The sequence below is a fragment of the Haliotis rubra genome, unplaced genomic scaffold (assembly GCF_003918875.1).
Source record: "Haliotis rubra isolate DU_JTF1 unplaced genomic scaffold, ASM391887v1 Scf81, whole genome shotgun sequence".
NCBI lineage: Eukaryota > Metazoa > Mollusca > Gastropoda > Lepetellida > Haliotidae > Haliotis > Haliotis rubra.
The window spans coordinates 2,054,622-2,078,644 of NW_025767535.1; the positions used below are offsets into that span (position 1 = coordinate 2,054,622).

The following is a 24,023-nucleotide window of genomic DNA, read 5'->3' on the forward strand; positions in this document are numbered from 1 at the left end:
ACAAAAAAAAAATCAAATAAAAATCAATATATTCTTTGGGAACAGTTAAAAAATGTCAGATAAGAAATTTCAATGACTGTTTATAGATAACACTCATCCAGGTGAGCCCCACCCCAAAAATACAGACCACTCCCATAATGAGTGTTCAGAGTTACATCCCTTAGCACCAAAGGATCCGGTGATCATAGCTTTGAATCCTACATTTCATAAGATAATGACACATGGTTTGTCAGCATCAGAACCATGGATGGCTTTGAGTAAATCATCACTTTGGGGTTTTCTCCCAACGTAAATCTGACACTGTTTTGACATAACTTAACAAAAATGTAGAAAAGGTCATAACCTTGATTCACGTAGCTACAAGTGTGAGATCTGTACTCTACAGGTACACAGACACCAGGAAATGCACTCAACACAATGGTGTGATGATAACACAATGAGTCTACTCAGACCCCAGCTTCAACAACATCGTCATGAACAACACTAGATGAACGTCTGCTTCAATGGAAGGCCACGAGTACAGGTGGGGCTACGATGGTGATATTTCTCTTCAAACACCATCACACAAAGACCGGTGGTATTTTCTTGAAACACCTTCACACACTGACCAATGGTATTTATTTAAAACACTCCAGCAGTAACGTCTTTAAAAAGTGAAAAAGAAAAAGAAATGTTACTTCAAATAAGAAACCTCGACAAAGTTTACATTCGAGTTCAGTGTACTGTTTCATCCCAGAAAGTATTGTCTGTGAAACTGTTAACTTAAAGCCACACTCACTCCATATAACACAGCTATATAACATCTGTATGCTGACAACCTGTATAGTAATTGTCTCAACCAGACACTCTGACCGCCTCCATGGTGTAGTAGTTAGAGCATCTGCCCGGAGAGCAGAAGGTTGTGGGTTTGTTCCCTGTCCGCGTCATACCAAAAGACGCTAAAATTTGGTACTTGTTGGTCCCTGCCTGGCGTTCAGCATTAATGGATATAACAAGGACTGGTTGGCTCGGAGTCAGTATAATGTGTCTGAGTGGGGTATTCATGCTTAACAGCGGCACGGTATCTCAGTGAGCTAGCACTATAAAGCCAGCTTAGTCTGGGCTAGTACCGGTACAAGCAGCCACACATATACACACATGCACGTCGTCATATGAGCGAAATATTCTTAAGTACGACATTAAACCCCATTTAACCTCAGCTCACCTCACCAGACACTCCAGTGATCGACATAATGAGCACCGATCTGCACTGATGACATGCAACGGACCTGATATATTGAGTCACCTCTTATGACAACATAAGCTGCTGGTGAACATTTATAATTTACGATTAATAGTAAACTACAGTCTCTGTTTGAAATTTGTGAGTGAATTGTGTATTTACTGTTCAGGATTTCGGTTCAGGATACCAGCTTAAGTGTGGCACAAAAGTTCAGAATGATAAACATTCGAAATATCCATTTAAAAAAATGAGCATGGCAAATATGAAAGAAAGAAGTGACATTTCTTAATTTTTTATATAATATATTTTCCACATTTTTTAGGTTTTGATCTTATCATACATTATTATTTTTAAGGGAAATGATAAAAAATATTAAACAGAAAGAGTGGGAGGGGGTACATGTCCAGTCACACATCTCCCCAGCACTACCCTCATTGAGGTGTGTACGTACAATACCGGTGTTACGTATTCATGTCATCATGGACTCCCTGCCAAGACATTAGCATGTGTCAACTTCCAACACATGGTTAGACGTTACTTAATTTAGCAGCACGGTGACCTTTCTTGTTCATTAATGTACGCTCTTCGTGTAGCAATTACACATGGTAGTTGACACACGTGCCGTGGAAGAGGTTGAGGGTCGCAGCGGTTGTCGGAGAAGAGTCCGGGACTTGCACCATGTCTCTTTATCTATATCGAACACTAGGACATCCTGAATCCTGTGTTTTGTTAATAACCTGAATGTATATGTAAAGGTATAACACGAGCCCTGAGCCTGTGATTGAGTCTGTTGCTATGTTGACATTCAGATCCCAATAATGAGTTAATTGCAACAAGGATGTGGGTATATATACATACAGAACTGTCCCTTACTTGAAAGGCGGATCAAGGATTTGGAAATGGGTGCACACTGGCACAAGTAAACAAGTGAATATAAGCAATTAAAAGAAGAGACATAGAGATTGACTGAGTCTGAAGAAACAGGAGATGCACCTGCATACACGTGATGACTCGCTGGACCCCTAGACACAACCCCACAACCCTCAAGATCTCTGTACACCCCACACCCCTCTACACCCATGCACACACCCTACCCCAACCTTCTAGATATCTGTGCATACCCCACAACCCTGCAGATCCATATATCCCCGTATCTCTGTACACCCCCCCCTACACACACCCTACCCCAACCTTCTAGATCTCTGTGCATACCCTACAACCCTGCAGATCCATATCTCCCCCATCTCTGTACACACCCGACAAACACCTGGACCCTTGTACACACCCCACAACCCTGTAGATCTCTGCACATACCCCACAACCCTGTAGACCCTCTGTACACACCCCACAACCCTGTAGACCCTTGTACACACCCCACAACCCTCTAGAAATCTGTACACAGCCAACAACCACCTGGACCCTTGTACACACCCCACAACCCTGCAGATCCATATATCCCCCCCTCATCTCTGTACACACCCGACAAACACCTGGACCCTTGTACACAACCCCACAATCCTCTAGACCCCTGTTCACACCCCACAACCCTGCAGATCCATATATCCCCCCATCTCTGTACACACCCCACAACCGCCTGGACCCTTGCGCACACCCACAATCCTCCAAATCCCTTCACATATCCACAACCTGCTGCACCCCTGAACACGCTCACTCAACCTACCCGATCCAACAGTGTCATTTTCTCAAATAAATTGAGAGCTTAACTTGAAAATCACAACTGTTAACAATTCATTAACAACAATTCATTAACTTCAATTGTTCATGATAAACTACAAGTGCGATATTGAGGAGTCTTTGTGAATGTTCTGGAGTACTTATGTCCTGAGTTCTAGATGTTTGCTGAGGTGTTCGGACCCAACAATCCTAATTTGAATTCACAAAGGTTATGATAAGGAGTCCTTGCTTTTTGTGGTTAATTTCGCTCACTGCTGCTACCCTTGCGAAACCAGCACATGGCACTGTTTCAGGACAAGCATGGGTTAAATAAACAGATATGAAAAAACCCAGATTGTAAATAAGCAAGCACTAGATCTCTGACAACAAACTGAACAATCGTACTCTAAAATAAAGTTTCAAATTACCTTAAACTTTCTCATAACAGAAAAAAACTAAATGATTAAAAAATCAAAATGAAAACAAGCAGGTGCTACTGCCCTTTGAAACAAACTGCAGACAAAATGTTTAAAAACCTTCCAATTACATTGATGGTTCCAATGAATGGATAACACATGGTCAAAATAGAGATTTAAATGAAAACAAACAGGAAAAAAAATACAGTTAAGAGACATTCAAATCACATCCACTGTGTCAACAATTCAGTTTGACAGGTTGAGTTGTTTTGGTGTCAAGCCACAGTTACAGAGGGCGCTATAAGATGTATAGGGGGAGGACGACCACTTCTGACCAACACAAGGTAACACCACGGCCTGGGTCACCATGTACGACACAGGTAAGGATGTGCAAACAAAGCGTAAACTGTCGCTTACTTGTGTCGAGGCCCTGTCTTTGCCTGTCATCCCAAGACACTGACCAAAACATTTGCACAGCATCACTGCCGCGATGCGTGCCTCCGTCCTCATTACAGCTCGGTCATTACGGCGGTGTTGGAGTAGACTCGGGGTGGACGGCTGTAGTGCCTGGATCATTCTCCTTAGACTCCACGGTATGGTATGATCCACTCTACTCTACATTCCAACTTCTACTGGAGAATTCACACAACTGAATATTCACCACCTCATGAATATTCATAGCCTTCCAGGTAACAGCACATTGGACGAAGACTCAGGTGGGAGACTTGCGATTGGCTTTGGGCTGGAGGCGGGGTCAGGGGACAGGGTCAGGGTCAGGGGTCAGAGGTAAGGACAGTTCTGTCAAATGTCACTGTGAATTACGGTATACATTTTTTAATGTCTTGCTTCCTACTGCATGAAGACACATGTTTTAACTACATCGGCACTTGCCAACCGGTTTAATTCTAGCTTGTGTTTCACAAGGGTCATTGCCAGTGTTTGTTTATCTCTCTCCCTCGCACTATCTAATAAAGTGACGATAAAATAATCTACAGAGGTAGTTTGTGACCAGAGGGGGTTTCTGGCAGATAAGTCAACAGAAAACACTGGGTGGTAAAAAGAGGGGGTGATTAAAGGGTACAAAAAAATCTACAATTTGTTTCCCGTTTTACAACTTTCTAACATGCCCCCAACATGTGGTTGAGATTGGGCAACAAGATAACAAGTTGTTTCTCCAGACTGAACTGATACTACAGTCTCTCTAGTCTGAACTGACACTACAGTCTCTCTAGTCTGAACTGACACTACAGTCTCTCTAGTCTGAACTGACACTACAGTCTCTCTAGTCTGAACTGACACTACAGTCTCTCTAGTCTGAACTGACACTACAGTCTCTCTAGTCTGAACTGACACTACAGACTGACACTACAGAACTGACACTCTCTAGTCTGAACTGATACTACAGTCTCTCTAGTCTGAACTGACACTACAGTCTCTCTAGTCTGAACTGACACTACAGTCTCTCTAGTTTGAACTGACACTACAGTCTCTCTAGTCTGAACTGATACTACAGTCTCTCTAGTCTGAACTAACACTACAGTCTCTCTAGTCTGAACTGACACTAGTCTCTCCAGTCTGAACTGACACTACAGTCTCTCTCTAGTCTGGACTGACACTACAGTCTCTCTCTAGTCTGGACTGACACTACAGTCTCTCTAGTCTGACTACTGACACTACAGTCTCTCTAGTCTGAACTGACACTACAGTCTCCTCCAGTCTGAACTGACACTACAGTCTCTCTAGTCTGGACTGACACTACAGTCTCTCTAGTCTGAACTGACACTACAGTCTCTCTAGTCTGAACTGATACTACAGTCTCTCTGAACTAGTCTGAACTGACACTACAGTCTCTCCAGTCTGAACCGACACTACAGTCTCTCTAGTCTGAACTGACACTACAGTCTCTCTCTCTAGTCTGAACCGAACCCACACTACAGTCTCTCTTGTCTTACAGTCTCTCTAGTCTGAACCGACACTAGTCTCTCTTGTCTGAACTAACACTACAGTCTCTCCAATCTGAACCAACACTACAGTCTCTCTAGTCTGAACCGACACTACAGTCTCTCTAGTCTGAACTGACACTACAGTCTCTCTTGTCTGAACTGACACTACAGTAGTGTTAGTTCAGACTAGAGAGACTGTAGTATCAGTTCAGACTGGAGAAACAATGGGAAAGTTTTCTTTGGTAGGCGTGAGTATGTCTCTTGTGATGTTAAGGTATGAGATATATGATTATTATTGTGCAAAGACTGGCTTGTTGAATGTGGCCCTGGAAACAAGCAAGGAAAGTCCCTGTCATGAGTGAAGGGGCGTCAGCAACAGTTACAGTTGTTTTTGAGTCTCCCATACTATGGACTCTGAGTTTGTGTCATTGTCATTGTGTCTCCCCACCTGCGAATCTTGGTCAAAATGTTTTAATTGGAATGACACCAAAGCGGGAGAATCTGGTCGTAGAACAGCACATTCTCACATATCATGACAAGGCCTATAGATACACTTCTGTATCAAACGAGAGGATGTAGTCCTAGGCTTGTCTGCTAGGGTGAGTGAGGTAGTCAGTCGGCTAGTGAGCTCAGGGTGATTTGGTTAGTAAGATTCGAATGAGCGAAGGTTAGTCAGATTTGGGTGGGAGAGTTAGTTGGTTTGGTTTTACGTCGCTTTTGGCAACATTCCAGCAATATCAGGGCGGGGGATACCAGAAATAGGCTTAACACATTGTATCCATTTGGGGAATCGAACCCAGGTCTTCGGCGTGGCGTGAACGCTTTAACCACTAGGCTACCCCACCTCCCCCTTTTGTGAGTGGCACGGTTTATGAGTGATTTGATTAGTGAGATCTGGGTGAGCGAGTGAGTATGTGAGTTTAGTTTTACGCCACACTCAGCAGTATTCCAGCTATATGGCGGCGGTCTGTAAATAATCGAGTCTGGACCAGACAATCCAGTGATCAACAGCATGAGCATCGATCTGCGCAATTGGGAACCGATAACATGTGTCAACCAAGTCAGTGAGCCTGACCACCCGATCCCATTAGTTGCCTCTTAAGACAAGCATGGGTTACTGAAGGTTCATTCTAACCCGGACCTTCACGGGTCGTGGTGCTAACCTTGGATGGGTAGGTGAGTAAGTGTATTGCTGAGGGTGGGTGGGTGGGGATGCAAGGGTGTTGGGGTGAGTGGAGTGAGTGAGTGAGTGAGTATGGTTTTACGCTGCTTTTAGCAATATTCCAGCAATATCACGGCGGGTGACACCAGAAATGGGCTTCACACATTGCACCCATGTGGGAAATCGAACCCGGGTCTTCAGCGTGTCGAGTGGACGCTTTAACCATTAGACTACCCCACCGCCCCTGGTGAGTGGAGTAAGTGAGTAAGTTGCTGGGAATGTGACCAACTTGTGATTTATATCACTGTTACAGACAGTAGACACTTATCCCGTTTGCAGGCTTGTACAAATAGCAGATCAAGGATCTTTAACAGGGTGAAAAGAGGAATTTGAACCCACAATCATCAGATCCTATATACAACAAAGGGCCATAACTCTTCACAGTATTTTGCACTGCCAGTATAGTTGTCTGCCAGTCAGTGTTACTTAACACTTGACAAAAGAATTAAGAAATCCATTACCAAAGGAATTGTGAGTCCACGTCTTTATGACCATTTGAATGTTTAGCTTACGAGACGAGATACACAGTATTGAAAAGAAGCACACAAGGCAATGCCAAGAAGAACAGGAGACTGAGTTTCCATGGAGGCTGAGTAATTCATTGTATATGGGGACATCTTAAATTTTTATTGACCAACTTTGTCATTACATTTTTGTTGATATCTCAATTTGCTAAAGGGATACAATGTAAATTTGTTTTCACATAATTTTCAAAGTATCTTTTTTCTAAAATACTGAGTCTACTGGAGGGGATTGCAATCTGAACTTGTGAAATGATGCCTGTCTCCTGGAGGGGATTGCAATCTGAACTTGTGAAATGATGCCTATTTCAACAACATACGAACTAATCTGATATCAAGTTAAGTAATCGGTCAACCCAGAGGTGAAGCCAAAACTTTCAAAACAAGGTGCACTTAATACCCTCGTCACGAAGTGACTCGGCTGAACACGCAGGTATTATGTAAGGGGTCTAACAAAGAAGAGGTGTGCGAATCCTGATGGACGTAGATAATTCATCACCACAGGGAAGAAAGTGCAAAATTAATACTCTCAAGTCTCGTAATTTGTTACACCTCACGAGTTCTTGGGATTGGCTGCACATTTTGACACCAGTCTAACCATTTTTTTTGAAGGAAAACAAATCTGATGATGGATGAACTGAGAATCCTAACAAACAATTTAGGTTTGAGTTTATATTTTAATACCGGTACCATAAACGAATTCAGCTTCATGTAACAAGAAAACTTTGAAAACTAATTATTACATAACAGTAATATTGCAGGGGCGGTGGGGTAGCCTAGTGGTTAAAGCATTCTCTTGTCACGCCAAGGACCTGGGTTCGATTCCCCACATATGTACAATATGTGAAGCCCATTTCTGGTGTCCCTCCACTGCAATATTGCTGGAATATTGCGAGAAGCATCGTAAAATAAACTGACTCACTCACTCAACATATTACAACCAAAGCCCAGAACATAAAATATTGCCACAATATCCATGAAACATTTTCCTCTTTTTAAACGTCAGACTCTTAGATTGAGTTTCAAGTTTGAAGATAACTTTTAACCTCTCCAGACTAAATCTTATTGAGCTGTCAGTAAAGTTAATGCCAGGTGTTTAATCAGCCGTAGAGTCATATCGGCCACACTGTTACCGTCAATACCTCTCACTACTACTAACCTCACCCCTCACTACTGATGCCCTTACCCCTCACCACTGATGCCCTCACCCCTCACTACTGATGCCCTCACCCTCACTACTGCCAGCTCTCAGAAGATACCAGCAGGAGATGGCTTACCCTTCCATTCATGTCCACCCTTGGTGCAGTAAGTCATGGAGATAGTATGAAAACTGGGGAGTTACCATGGAAATCAGATCCCTCATATCAAACTGACTTGTCACACATTAAGGTGGGTTTTTTTCTCTAATATCTAACATAATCTCAACACAAGACTTTATCTTTCACTCAAGACTGCTTCTCTAACAGACTGTTAACCAGTTGGTGGCAAGCAGTATACACTGTTAGTGAGTTTTGATCACTTTTAGCAATATTCCAATAATATCACGGTGGGGCACACCAGAAATGGGCTTCACACTTTGTAGCCATGTGGGGAATCGAACCCAGGTCTTCGACGTGATGAGTGAACGCTTTAACCACTAGGCTACCCCACCGCCCCATATTGAACAAGAAGAGGTAGAAGGGAAACGAGTTTGAAGAGTTGTTTTTCTCCTGCCATGACATCTTCCAGTTAAAAACATCAGGTCCACATGCACTGGTCCGACTATGCACTATATATATTACATAACCTTTTCATGACACAGACTGTTTTAATCCAGCCCTAACACAATTGAATCTTCCGCCTTGAGGTCACAGTGACCTGAGTATCACACTGCAAAACGTACATATCAAACAGATATGCCTTAGATTGCATTCCTCCGCCTAACATCATCAATCAAGTGCCAGGTTCTGATCGAAAAGAGAATAATATTTGCCGCAAAACAACTTCCATTTAAAAGCTATAATATTTCAAAGATTTCATTTGGACCACACTTCAGAGATCACACAGTTGTTCTAATGTTTTTGAAAATGAGTGAAGTTCAAGGACAAGTTCAAGATCAAACAGACATGCAGTATGAAACACTGAGTGCAACAAAGAACTCACCCACCGCATTGAGCGTCTGTGTTGCTACCATGAGATTAAATGAGTGAGTGAGTGAGTGAGTTTAGTTTTTACGCTGCTCTTATCAATATTCCAGCAATATCATGGTGGGGAAACACCAGAATGGGTTTCACACATTGTACCCATGTGGGGAATTGAACCCGGGTCTTGGTGTGACGAGCAAACACTTTAACCACTAGGCTACACCACCGCCCTAAGATTAAATGGGTATGTAATAAAACACGATCTTTTTAAACAAGAAGAACTTTTACCATAACCAGGCTTCGTCAAAGTGGCCGAAGTAATAGACCGTCAGATCCAGACAAACACGTGGTCGATGTTATGAGCAAGAGATCACACCTTCGCAGTCCAATGACAAGATATTAACCAAGTGAGTGGACCACCTGGTACCGCCTCTTCCAACACCTACTGAGTACTGGGGACTATTTCTATACACCACAAGATATGTCAGGCACCACTGTAACTAATGACCACATGACCGAACTTATTTACAACTGACAGCGCCACAGGAGCTTTTTACGAGGATTCAAGTCAACACAAGCCATCCAACAAAAGTGAAAATATAAAACAATGACATTCTGAATACATACCAGGAACATAACTGAATGTGTTTTAAAATGTTGCAGGCTCCTTGGATACTAACATTGTATAAATTGTTTACACAAAACATTTAGACTGAAAATGATGGAATGTGGTTAGCAAACTGTACACCAGTGATTAAGTATGTCATGTGAACTGCAAGTAACATGTAGGCACTCACAACATTCATCCAGCTGGAGTGAGTGAGTGAGTTGAGTTTTACGCCGCAGCCAGCAATATTCAAGCTATATGGCGGAGGTCATCCTACTGGAGTGAGTGAGTTGAGTTTTACGCCGCAGCCAGCAATATTCCAGCTAAATGGCGGCGGTCATCCTACTGAGTAAATGAGTTGAGTTTTACGCCGCAGCCAGCGATATTCCAGCTATATGGCGGCGGTCATCCTACCGAGTGAATGAGTTGAGTTTTACGCCGCAGCCAGCAATATTCCAGCTATATGGTGGCGGTCATCCTACTGGAGTGAGTGAGTTGAGTTTTACGCCGCAGCCAGCAATATTCCAGTTATATGGCGGCGGTCATCCTACTGGAAACAATGTTGGATATTTTTTGTAATATACTCTTCAAAAAAATAAGTGGAACCTGAACTTTCGATTTGGATAGGAAGTTTAAGCATCTAATGAACGCACCACCATTTCTCCTTATCACCACCCCTAAACACAACGCATGGGATGTATGTGCACTACATTGTAGCCCCATACACGTGCATGGGGCGTCATTCTTGATTTTTATGGTTTTCAAGATCGATAAATCACTATAAACCATTAATTTTGACAATCATCTTGCATCACACAGTTGTTTGTGTTTGTTTCTAGCCATTTTTATTTATGGAAAAAGAGGTGGGGTTTAACGTCACACTTAAAGGTCACATGCAACCAAAAAATCAAACATAATTAAAACACAATTATCACTTATTCATGGCATATAATATACATTGCTGATTATGAAAAAACATATAAACAAAATTAAAAGCGTACAATCGCAAATCAAAAGTGCAATATTTTGTACTTGGGTTTACTTCCCAAGAAACGAAGCAGCCGGGATACCGAACCCTGTCAGAGCGGGTGGGTGTGCACTCAAGTGTAACGGCTGGTTCATTTGCAGATGCCCTCACGGCTCATTGTGTGTGTATATATAGAGATGTTGGCTTTTGTAAATACATGCTCATTTTTTGGGCATAACATGTTGCAATCAACAGACATCATAACATGGCATCTGTACAAGTATCACACCTGCCTGTCTGTGTAATTACATAATGTGACAGAGACTGAACTCGGGCCATAAATCAATGCGTTTTGTGTATAGCCTGATATGTGTTAAGTTCAAATTGCATGTGGTCAGTGATCGCAGTTGTGTATTGAATATTGTCATTAGCAGACAGGCAGGCAGGCAGACACATAGGTGTCAATAAAACAGACATTGAGTTTTGGCTGTGACAACGACATATCTATATCACAGTTAGAAATTCTGTTAACGCTAAATAATGACATTGCTTTTAAGTATCGAACTGAGAAAGTGACTCGGTAAGAAGAACGTGCGGTGAAATAGACAAATGAAATTATAAAAACAGTTAAATCGGTAATCTACTGTCATAACATATAAAACGCTCGTGCCTGTGAAATATCAACAAAACATTAGAAATATAGCTCACACCAAAGCCTTCACTGAGTATTCACCGGACAACCCGCTTCCAAGCTGCACGAACCTATTTCACTGTGCATGTGCTATGAGCGCAGCCCAGCGCAGCGCACCCAGCTGCTGAAACCACTTTTCCCCCCAAGTGCTGGGGGAAAATTAGTGAATCGTTTGAACTACAATTTCTCGCGGGTTTTTTCATCGCGTTATTTATCAACTTTATATGTTGAATTTGCATTTTTGATGATTTGTTTCGGTAAGTCTATACCGAAAAAGTATCAGAATCTGCAAAGTTTTATGTTGCATGTGACCTTTAAGAATATTTCGCTCATATGACAACGTGCAAGTGTGTATATGTGTGGCTGCTTGTACAAGCCCAGACTAAGCTGGCTTTATAGTGCTAGCTCACTGAGATACCATGCCTCAGTTGAGCATGAATACCCCACTCAGACACATTATACTGACTCTGACCCGACCAGTCCTTGCTGTACCAATTAATGCCGAACGCCAGGCAGGGCCCAACAAGTACCATATTTTAACGTGTTTTGGTATGACGCTGCTGGGAATGGAACCCACAACCTTCTGCTCTCCGGGCGGACGCTCTAACCACTACACCATGGTGGTGGTGTTTGAAAATGAATATCATACACATGCAAATTTCATGTCATACACCAATCATCTTTCAAGAGCAATTACTGTACAAACAACTATGGTCATAAGGAAGTGCAAGTGGTGATGCACTCTCAAAACATTCATTATTATCATATCAACATTGACTGACTCCGATATATCTCCCATTTTTTTCAATTGTAAATTAAATATGAAGTTCCCCTACTTTTTTTAAGAGTATGTATTGAAAACAATGTTGGATATTTTTCGCACATATTGAAAACAATGTTGGCTATTATTTTCATATATTGCTGGGAATTCACCCTATATTTTCCCATCTGTTCGTATATATATATAACTTACCAAACAATATTGAATATCTGTGGCCTTTTGTCTATATCAGATATATATGTCATTAATCACAAAGAACAATGAGATGTGGTGCATTTCACAAAGAAACATTGTTGTATTGTGACGTTAATCCTGTCATTCAACATCGGCCCACAACTTGATGACGTAAAATTGGACGGTGCTACTTTTTAGAAATAAGCTGTTCCTATTAGTTATAGCTGGACAGTTTAAAAAACAGCATAGAGAGGTGTTCTTAATATTAATCATTTGTTTGTTGGTTCAGACTCCATGTCAAAAACTGCTGTGATATAGCCAGCATGAATATGCCTGACAATGGCATTGAAAAGAGCATGACCTCTACCGAAGCTACAAACTGTGTACAGAGTGTGAGCAGAGTTATCTCCCTTCAATCCTAAGCTTACAACTGAGCAGTCCTGTAGTCAGACCAACTCAAGTTAATTTTTTCCCCTGAAAATATAGATTTACAAAATATAAAATGAAACAAATGAAGCCTTGAATAATGCCAAATTTCAGACCCGAGGCAATCTGCTCTTGTCAAACTTAATCATTCTAAATTTCTAATTTGTCTCTGGGTCTTTGAGACAGACTATCCCGAACCATCACAACAGAATACAGTTGTATCTGCATTTAAAGTACAGGTTTAAAAATGAGTTTGTACAATGAAAAAATTATGTTTCTTAAAGAAAGTTGTCATTTGGTTTTAATATTTCTCAAGAAACAAGATAAATCTGCCACTGTACAGGCCACCTGTTCAATGAGACATCAGGAAATAACGCTGTAACATTGTAACCCTGTAATGAGGCAACACTGTAATGCTGGAACACAGTAATGTTGTAACACTGTAACCATGTGATGAGTCAACACTGTAATGCTGTAACACTGACCCAGTTGGCTGTGGTACATCTGAAAAGTGCTGACTGTGGTAAAGAATATATTCCCTTACTCAGCAGATTTTGTTACCAAACTACACCAGGTCAACTGTCCTCAGTAAACCAGGCCCTGGCACATATGCAGACATAAATATTAACTATTTTAGGTCAAACTGAATACTTTTCAGGAGACTCAAGTAATATTGGGTTGGAGGGAGGAGGGCAGCTGTTTGACATATATTTATTCTGTCTTTCTTTCAAACATTCAATTTTGCTGTGTATGGAGTCAAACTAAATAAGGAATAATCTCCATCGCAAATTTGTTAAGGACATCCAGTAAACATATTTTGGAATAAAAATAATAAATATTTCTAGAACAATATTTTCTTCAAAAGGATCCTTGCTCCACAATATTATGAATATTCAAGCAAAACTGACAGGATAGCTAGATGAATGTCATATGTTACACCCTTGTTGGGAGTCAAACCTTGGCAATCAGCATGGGAAGCAAATTTCACAGCCATTAGGCTACCTGATTACCCAAAACTGCAAGAAACCGTTTTAGAAGACACAGTGGGGTTGAAGAAGCCTAAAAAATAGCATTTTAGAATGGAATTTCTAGCGTAAAACCACACTCACTCACTCACGGTGTCATATTAACACATACACAGACAGAGAGAGAGAGAGAGAGAGAGAGAGAGAGAGAGAGAGAGAGAGAGAGAGAGAGAGAGAGAGAGAGAGAGAGAGGGAGAGAGAGACTAGCCTTGCCCAAAGTCTGTACTAAGTGCTAAGCCCATGCATGTATAGTAATTCGAGCCTTTAAAAAAGCAAGCCTACATAAGCGGAAACCACCTTTATATTGTTTTTAGAAATATCAATTAAACAATTAATTATTACCTTACAGACTTGTGCAAGTCTACCCCCACCCTCAGGTAACAAAACACAGAGTATACACGCCCCCCATTAGCTTCTGCACAATCGACCACTGTCAGGCTATAATCACATGAACACAATCAGGCAAATCAGATTAAGTAAAGACTCTTAAATGAATGATCTAACATCAGTTATTCCCTGGGACTGCCAATCAATATGGCTCCACATATTACTGTGCATCACAATAGAGCGATGACCCACATCCAAGAGTAATGTGTTTTCTTACCAATCTGACACCCATTCCTCAGAGCGATCATAGCGCTAAGGTGATAGTTGTGCTAAGGTGACCGTAACCCCACCATTTAACATTGGCTTATGAACATATCAGCAGTAAGTTCACTTTGGGAAACAAGGCCCAGATAACATAATTTCTTTCATGTTTTGTAAAATAGTTTACAATCACCACTTTGATTTGAACAAAAGCAGGGGTACAAACCATTGGTGCCCTCCTAGACCCCAATACCCATTTTGGATTAAATTATCCCAATTAACTAGATTTTTTGAGAAAACAACTTGTCAACCTACGTTTTACAAGTCTTGGACTAACAGGCTACAGTTTAAAATCACCACTTTGATTTGAACAAAAGCAGGTGTACAAACCATTGGTGCCCTCCTAGACCCCAATACCGATTTTGGATTAAATTATCCCAATTAACTAGATTTTTGAGAAAACAACTTGTCAACCTACATTTTACAAGTCTTGGACTAACAGGCTTGTGATCATGCCTGTCTCTAAATCACAAACTAGAAGTATTCCTCCTACAGTTGCAATCAATAGCAACGGATTTAACTTTCATATTTCATAACACACTCGTCTGACAGTATGATCCTTCTAACATGGATAGAATATGAACATATCGGTAGACACTAAATATTTTCTGTCTGCTGACAAACCATCGCTGCCTGCACTGAAACAGACATATCTTAATCGATGTAACTGAAGGTTCGGACAGTCCTAACTCCATATAAACATAAAACCTACTCAATACTCTATGATCATTTCTGTTAATGTCTTGCTAAGAGAACGATTATACAATGTCAACAACTAATGAATATTGATGGTACCATCTACAAATATTCCCAGCATTACCTTTGTTTTATGACTCTCGTGTGCCCGATGGCGCCATTCTAAAAGTCGGTATTTCATCCTGGCATAAACTGACTTCTTACACATGGCAGCAATTTTGCCGTTTTTGAAAGAGAAACTTCGAGACAAGCGTCAATTTCAGTAATCCAGTGATTGCGAGAGCTCGATGCACAGGCAAGCAGCGCCAACCTCTCCACACAGCAATTGAACCACACACAGAACAGACACTTTACTCCAAGCTTCCAACTTCACCTCATCAATTATAGAATTCGACTTCTAGGAAATCGAACTGAAGAGACTATCTCGATATCAAACGTGATCCTATTTGCGTTAACCAATACAGGAATGTTTTCCCAACGCTGTGTCACAATCTGGTAAGATCATGCGATGAAAGCACCAGCATCCCAACTCCGGACCTTCCACGTGCGGGTCGATGGCAATTTCTTTAAATATCTCGATCAAACAAAGTCTTCACGTATATATCCCCGAGTGATCAATATGGCATCCCAGTCAGGCACAATGACACCTTGTGAGAGGAACAATACACACGTCTTGAGGATGGGCAAAATAACCTCTCGAAAAGTTGGCCCAGCTGCCGAACCCAGGTGATATCTAGGAATCAATCAATCCCTTCAGCGCCGAAGTGGCGCTCTACTCGAACATACATCAGTGGCTCAGGTATCTGCGGCTGCGAAATGTGCACCTGCGTCTGCATGGCGTAACAACGTCTGCACTTGTACTGCAGAACCTGCATTGATTCAAGTCTCCAACAAACCAGCCGTCTAACACACCAGTAGGTAGTAGGTGAGGTAAAAACACAAAGATTCACCAAACCACACGACAAAAACAGTCAGGTCATAACATCCCGATATTTAAGACCTAAGTCATTCTCCAGACTATTGCCATGTGCTGTCAGCACCCACAATGTATTCTGCACGCACAGAAAGTCAGACCCAGAAACTCAGACTCGCATTCACTCTTCATGGATGCCAGTTTACCATTTCTCTTGCATTGATTATTCTCGTATGTGGAGAAAAAGAAAAACTTGCAAGACTTCAAAATAGTTTGTAAACAATTTCTGCATGTAACTTGTTTCTGGAAATTCTGGGTCTTCAGGTCCCGAGACATGATTGATACAATGTCTACCTACATGGGTTCAAGATCTGGTCAACTATGTTACATGGCATCGTGTCAAAACAGCTGTACCTCTTTGAACATCTTCCAAACTCCTGTCTCCATAAACAAGTGATTCCCTTGAATTGGCTAAGGAACCAGGTTGCCCAGCAACCAGAGAAACACCAGCCAATCAGTAGAATACACGGACTGATACAACAGTTATAAGTAGAGCAATGGGGATTGTTTTAGAAAGGAGTGGGAGGAAGAGATCGACCTGCACCTGAAGGGACGTTATGTCTGTCAAGTACAAACTACCCAGGTAAACGTCAAACTGTTTGAAATCTATTTGTCATCACCATTACAATGGGACAGTAGTTGTCATAGTATATTTGCAAGATTACTGATTTTCTGAGGCAAACATTTAGTTTCGGAAACAAATGGAATTTTAGATACTCTAGGTAATCTCTTCTGAAAGTGAGGAAGTCTAGGCTAGATAGTGTTTCATATACCTGATTTTGACTTCAGACATGGCTTCAAAAGACTGCTCAATTGACGAGAATTCAGCAACTGGACAACGGCATAGGTTGTGGGTTTTGTCCATGCCATTATACTCCTACCATTAAGCTTGGGCTGTCCAGCAGATCAATCATCCATGACAGCAGGCAAAAATATATTGTCAGCTTTACAACACCCATCTTAAATAATGTGGGTACAAGGTTTAGTACAAGACATAGAAACAAATAAGCAGGTACAAATTACATATTAGCAATGGAGATGATTTTGACAAATCTTTACTGTTTGACTAACAAAAATTACCAATAATCTCTGCCCTCAATGATGTACATTCTGATACAGGCTCACATCAAGGGAAACAACTCTTTGCAGCTTAATTGTTCGATGTTTGTATTGAACGAAGAGACATAAAATACTGCCTGTGCTACAGTAACCTTCTCTGACTAAAACAGTGTCCCTGAAATGAAGTTAGGTACAAAGTTACATATAAATAATTTATAAGCTCACGTTCATGTATTTAAGTAATAGACATTAAGTCTCATTTATTTGAGGATAAAAGGGTAGGACCACTTCCTGTATGAGCTGAGTGAGATTGAGATGAGAACAGATTGCTACAACTGAGAAGGGTATGAGAATAGGGACAGCTGTTTTTGGAATAATATCCATGCTTATGGGTCTTTAAGAGAGAATAGATTCTCAGACTATGTGCTTAATGCAAAAAGCATTTTATTCATGAATCATTGTTTTTTTGGTGAGCCCAAGGGACAAAACTCCGTCTTGGAAGACTTGGCCACCCGTATCCCACTGTGTAAGCATCCGACTTGAAGCATAACATGAAACAGTAAAAATGTTGTACTGTGGCACAGCTTCAAGTGAGAGAGTGAGTTGAGTTTTACACCGCACTCAGCAATATTTCCAGCTATTTGCTGGCGGTCTGTAAATAATCGAGTCTGGACCTGACAATTCAGTGATCAACGTCATGAGCATCGGGATACAATAACATGTGTCAACCAAGTCAGCGTGCCTGACCACCTGATCCCGTTAGCCGCCCCATACGACAAGCATGGGTTACTGAAGATCAATTCTAACCCAGATCTTCAGGGGGCACAGCTTCATGATTGTTGACACATCTCCTCATGGAGTTTCCCCCATGCCTTAGAAAATGTCTAAGATAAACATTCAGTTATCACAGTGTCCAAACAATACACACCTTGGGCATATAAACAAAATATGGTGTGCTGAAGATTACTTACTTACAGTGGGTGTATGCACAGTGTTAGGGGAATGTAAACAAGGTCAGCTAGCGGCCACAGTCCACTTACGTACATGTCCTGCCGAGACTTGTCCTCTACAACTAAGTCGTCCTATCTCCCAGACATCTATATCCATCTTTATATCATACAGCCCTGAAATAGTATTCCTAACAAACCACATTTGTGAGTATATTTTCACTTAAATATTCGACCATCTTAATCAATCTGGAAGGACTTGAAAATGACTTGAGAAAATGACAAAGTGCTACAAAACTGAAATTACTATTAACTTAACAAGAAATCATGAATTCTGTATTGCATTATATTACTGAAGTATGTCACTGATTTCATATCATTGTCTATAGTATTTCAGTTGATAAAACAATGTTATTACCAAGAATGCACCTATTTATAAGATTTATTCAGTATTCATTTCCAGATGCAGATTTACACAACATGCATACAGGACTTTTGTATGAGTTTACTTTCATTAAATGAATATCAAATCAATTATAAAAAAAATATGAAAATGCCCTTAGATTCAATAAACATGGAACTACAAAGAATAAAAGTTCGATTCCATCCTGCCAAAGCATGTTGGTTAATAAAACTCGCTCAGTCATGAAATACTTTGTGGACTGAATATTAATGAATAATTTATCAAGGTAACATGTTTCAAGCATCAGTACTCAGATAAGTCGGGCAACCTGCATATGACAGAATATTTTTATCTTATTCATTACGGTTGAGCAAGTGAGTATGCTTTTACCCCGTTTTAGCAATAGTCCAGCAATATGACAAGCAAGTGACATCAGAAATGGGCTTCACCCTGTACCTATGACGGGAATTGAACATGTGTCTTTGACATGATGAGTGAACGCCTGAACCACGAACTACATCCATGCCCCTGTTTGTGAGTGAAGTTAGTTTTACGCTGATTTTAGCAATATCACAGCGGTCTGCCCCAAGTAAGGCTAAGCTTGATGACAGACCATAAACAGCATGTATTTGCTGACATAAACTAACATGTCACCTGTTTCAGATTGATGGATTAGAAAACCACAAAGCTGTAACAGTTATGGCATGAGTGACAGTTTGACTGGCCATGAGGCACCTGTGTTCCTCTGTGTACCTTACAGATCACTGAGGCATATGAACTACACTCTGAACTCTCATGGGGTGAATAAACTGGTGTATCAGGACTGATTGCATCATAGTGAGGTGAGGTGAGGTGAAATTGGGTTTAACATCGTGCTTGAGAATATTTCGCTCATATGACGACGTGCATGCGTGTGTATGTGTATGTGCGGCTGCTTGTACTAGCCCAGACTGAAGCTGGTTTTATAATGCTAGCAAAACAGTGACAAAATAGTAATTTCCATCACAATGTGACATGATCCCACGTGACATCAATCAGCAATGGACCAGAGCCTTGGTAGTTTCCCAAATAACCAAATGAGCCAATTATCAAAGCACAACAATAAGCAATCAACATAAGCGATCTAAGTGAGTGAGTTTAGTTTAGTTTCATACCACACTCAGCAATATTTCAGGTATAAGGCAGCAGTCAGTAAATAATTGAGTCTGGACCAGACAATCCAATGATCAACAGCATGAGCATCGATCTACGCAATTGGGAACAGATGACATGTGTCAACCAAGTCAGCAAGCCTGACCACTCGATCCCATTAGTCGCCTCTTACGATAAGCATGGGTTACTGAAGATAAATTCTAACTCGGACCTTTACGGGTAGCAATCTAAGCAACTTTCCATTACTCTCTAATATGAGATACACAGTACATTAGTTACCTAGAGCAATCAGCCCAATCAGAATGCCAGAAAACAGCTACACCATACTCTCTACAACTACAATAGTAGCCGTGTACAAATAGCCACAGTGTATCCAACAGTCACTGACTGTCCAATAGTATCTGTATCCAACACTTACTGTGTATCCGTCGTATCCAACACTCACTGTGTATCCGTCGTATCCAACACTCACTGTGTATCTGTCGTAGTCACTGAGCTTCCAGTTGTAGCTGTGCATAAATAGTGACCATTTGATAGTAGCTGTATATCCGATTGTCACTGCTTGCAAGTGATTATGCGATAGTAACTGTTTCCAATAGTAGCTATGTACCCAATAGTGATTATCTGATAGTAGCTTTGTATCTGATAATCAATATATATCTGATGCTAGCTCTGTATCCAATACATTAGCTATGTGTCCAACAGCAGCTCTGTATACAATAGTAGCTCCGTATCCAATGGTTACTGTATATCTGACACTTGCAATGTATCCAATAGTCACCATATATCCAATAGTAGCTGTGTATCTGTCACTATCTGATAGTAGCTCTGTATCCAATAACAGCTTTATATCTGGCATTGGCTATGTATCCAACAGTAGCTCTATTTCACTTGCAATGAATCCAATAGTCACTATATGTCTAATAGTAGCTGAGTATCAAATAGTCACTGTGCATATGATAGCTCTGTATCAAAAAGTTGCTCCACTTGCAATACATGGAATAGTCACAACATATCCAATAGTAGCTGTGTATCTGACAGTCACTAGTTATCCAATAGTAGCTATGTATCAGACAGTCAATATGTACCCAATAGTAGCTATGTATCCAATAGTCACTATGTATCTAATAGCAGCTGTGTATCCGACAGTCACTAGTTATCCAATAGTAGCTGTGTATCCAATAGTAGCTATGTATCCAATAGTCACTATGTATCCAACAGTCACTAGTTATCCAATAGTAGTTGTGTATCCAATAGTAGCTGTGTATCCAATAGTAGCTATGTATCCAATAGTCACTATGTATCTAATAGTAGCTGTGTATCCGACAGTCACTAGTTATCCAATAGTAGCTGTGTATCCAACAGTCATTAGTTATCCAATAGTAGCTGTGTATCCAATAGTAGCTATGTATCCAATAGTAGCTGTGTATCCAACAGTCACTATGTATCTAATAGTAGCTGTGTATTCAACAGACCATGCACATAGCAGTGTCCACACTAACTGTCACAAACTCCAAGAAAGTCAGCTGATCGAGTCTCCACTGATCCAGCCCATGTGCTGCAGGCCGGCCTCCCCCACGACAGGCTTATGGGAAGTGTAAACAAGGTCAAGTTCACAACCGGCTAATCTCGTTCAGGCATGGCATTGTGCTATTTGTTCCAAGGACTAGCAGCCAACATATGCTGCACATAGTACAATACTGCTTCTAATTAAACAGTAACACGCCCTCTGGTTCATCACAGCGTGATAACAGCAAGTTGCATGTCACAATCATTCTACACGACGATCCTTGCGATGTAACCATCATTCATCTCGTGTTAATTATTGATTTCAGAATAAGATGTCAATGACTAATTGATGTTGTTTCAGAATTAAATTATACATTTCACCAATGACTCACATCACACACCAAACACAGTTTTAGCATCAAAACATTTACCATTAAGAACCTGTCTGCGACACGTAAACATGCTTCAGTTGACAAAGTAAACAAGACCATGCACTAATCACCTGCGTGAATGGTAACTGGCTAACATGAATAAACAACAAGGGTATCAACAGTGAGACTTCCACATCAATTATGCAGCAAAAGATATATTGCTTGAGGCATTGTAGGATTCTAATCATGCAAAACAATCTCTTCAAAGACCAACCCATTGAATTCTGTCATAAAAAGTATGTTACCATATATATATTCTACCAGTATTGTTGAACATACAATATATTTGGGATTACAATTTCTCAGTAATTGGCATTGTGTATTCACAGTATTGTTGAGTTCAAGAAGCAGTGCGGGCTGGACGTTTCATTAGGGCAAAATACACATTAGGGATCCATGGATTATAAAGTTGATGTTGACCCTTATCAATGAGGTCGGCTGGGGTTGAATGAGGCTGCTGGTAAACACAGCTTGAGCAAAGTACAGAGAAATAGGCCAGTGTGCCCTAGATACTAGCTGCTCGCAGGAAGCATGCAGCACATGTCTATAGACTGAACACATGTAGCCTGTACAGCATCACTAAAAACAGTGCCTGCTCATACAACATCCTAGAACACCCTCGAACACTCTGCCCTTCCTCCAGAGCTCTAACGGCCACTAAATATCACCACAACCACTAAAGATATCACCAAAACATATAACTCACTTCAAGAAGACAAAACAAACCCTGCAGACCTCTTGTCATTATCACAATGGAGAACAAGCATTGTCACTAAGGTGACATAATCCCCCACACACACAAATTATCAAATCATATTTAAAAAGTAATGAAAGTGAACGTCGTAATTTAAGATGAAGTTGAATGTCAACAAAAACATGACCAGTCAACCTTTCATATCTTGCTCTATAGTTGTTCAAACACACAAATATTTTCAAGACTCACTTTGACCTTGACATGTATGTATTAGTGTATGAAATATGCAAAAATAGTAATAAAGCAATTGCTTATTGAAAAACATTCAAGGGAAGTCTTGAAAGTCTATGAAGAAAATCTAGTGAACTGTTCTTGAGATATCTCGCTGACAATCTTAACATGCAGTTTAACATGCTGAAATCTTCAAAGTGTCGCCGTGACCTTGAAAATTATGTGAAGGTCACCAAAATCGACTGTAACTTGCACCTTACCTCGATGAAGCTTTAAGTCGAATATGAAGAAAATCCAGAGAACGGTTCTTGAGATATCTTGCTGACAAGGGTAAAACGTTAAAGTCTCCTTGTGACCTTGAAATGAAGGTCAAGGTCACCAAACCTGACTTGGACCTTTCTTTTAGTGTGATGAACCTAGCTACCAAATATGAAAAGAATCCAGTCAACGGTTCTTAAGATATTCCAATCTGTACTGACAGATGCAGCATAATATTATATCCCCTGCTTCGCATTAAACGAGCGGCGGGGGATAAAAAATTCAAAAAGTTTCAACAGCAACAGAAGGGTGATGACAAGATCCTATGGATGTAGAGGCACATGCAAATGTCCCTCAGGATACTCAAATGTTGTCTCATCTGACAACAGATTCAGCAAAATGTCAAAACATGACCATTTTCTTCAAAGCATTTTCTTTGAACAGAACATCTTTCTTTACAACTGTCCTATTTCCAAAGAAGGTAAAAGTACACAGATAGGATCTTCAACCCAATATCAGTGGGTACGGTTAAACTGAACTTCATAAGTACAATTTCCTCCAAAATAATAGATGACTTATTGGAGGTTACTTGTAGAGAAGTAGAATGTCAGCTTCATTTTGTTGTTGTTTAATGCCACACTCAGCAATGGTTGACTTATTTGGGTTTACATGGAGAGAAGAAAAACGTCAGTATCGTTATGTGTTTGTTTAATGACACACTCAGCAATGGATGACTTATTTGGGTTTACATGGAGAGAAGAAGAACGTCAGTATCGTTATGTGTTTGTTTAATGCCACACTCAGCAATGGATGACTTATTTGGGTTTACATGTAGAGAAGAAGAACGTCAGTATCGTTATATGTTTGTTTAATGACACACTCAGCAATGGATGACTTATTTGGGTTTACATGTAGAGAAGAAGAACGTCAGTATCGTTATATGTTTGTTTAATGCCACACTCAGCAATGCTGCTATATTACAGCAGTCTCTATATAATTGAGTCTAAGTTCTGAAGTTTATAATGGTCAGGTTACCATGGATTCGCTGATGTATGATCTTATGAATTTTTCAAACACAACACCAACAAATTATGAAAATATAGAAATATATAGAATCTCCTGACAGTCAGTATTGCAGAATGGCAGAAGTTAATTGGGGCAAAACATCCATAAGTTTGATTTTTCATAATTCATTTGTTTGAGTATTAATCACTGAAGACATTCATGTGT

The 24,023-nt window shown here is 40.6% G+C and overlaps 1 protein-coding gene across 9 annotated transcripts in view; it reads right to left on the reverse strand.

Moving 5' to 3' along the window:
- LOC124261806 (5'-AMP-activated protein kinase subunit gamma-1-like) overlaps nt 1–24,023 on the reverse strand; it is a 455,838-nt gene that overhangs the window by 98,901 nt on the left and 332,914 nt on the right. Inside the window, exon 1 of one of the 9 annotated variants that reach the window (XM_046696182.1) lies at nt 20,089–20,217. The exons of 7 other annotated variants lie outside the window; for them this stretch is intronic. The gene's annotated coding sequence lies outside the window, so the exon portion shown is untranslated. Of the gene's footprint in view, nt 1–3,729; nt 3,877–20,088; nt 20,218–24,023 lie in introns of those variants that run through there. One more of the 9 variants, XM_046696180.1, reaches the window with a different exon arrangement.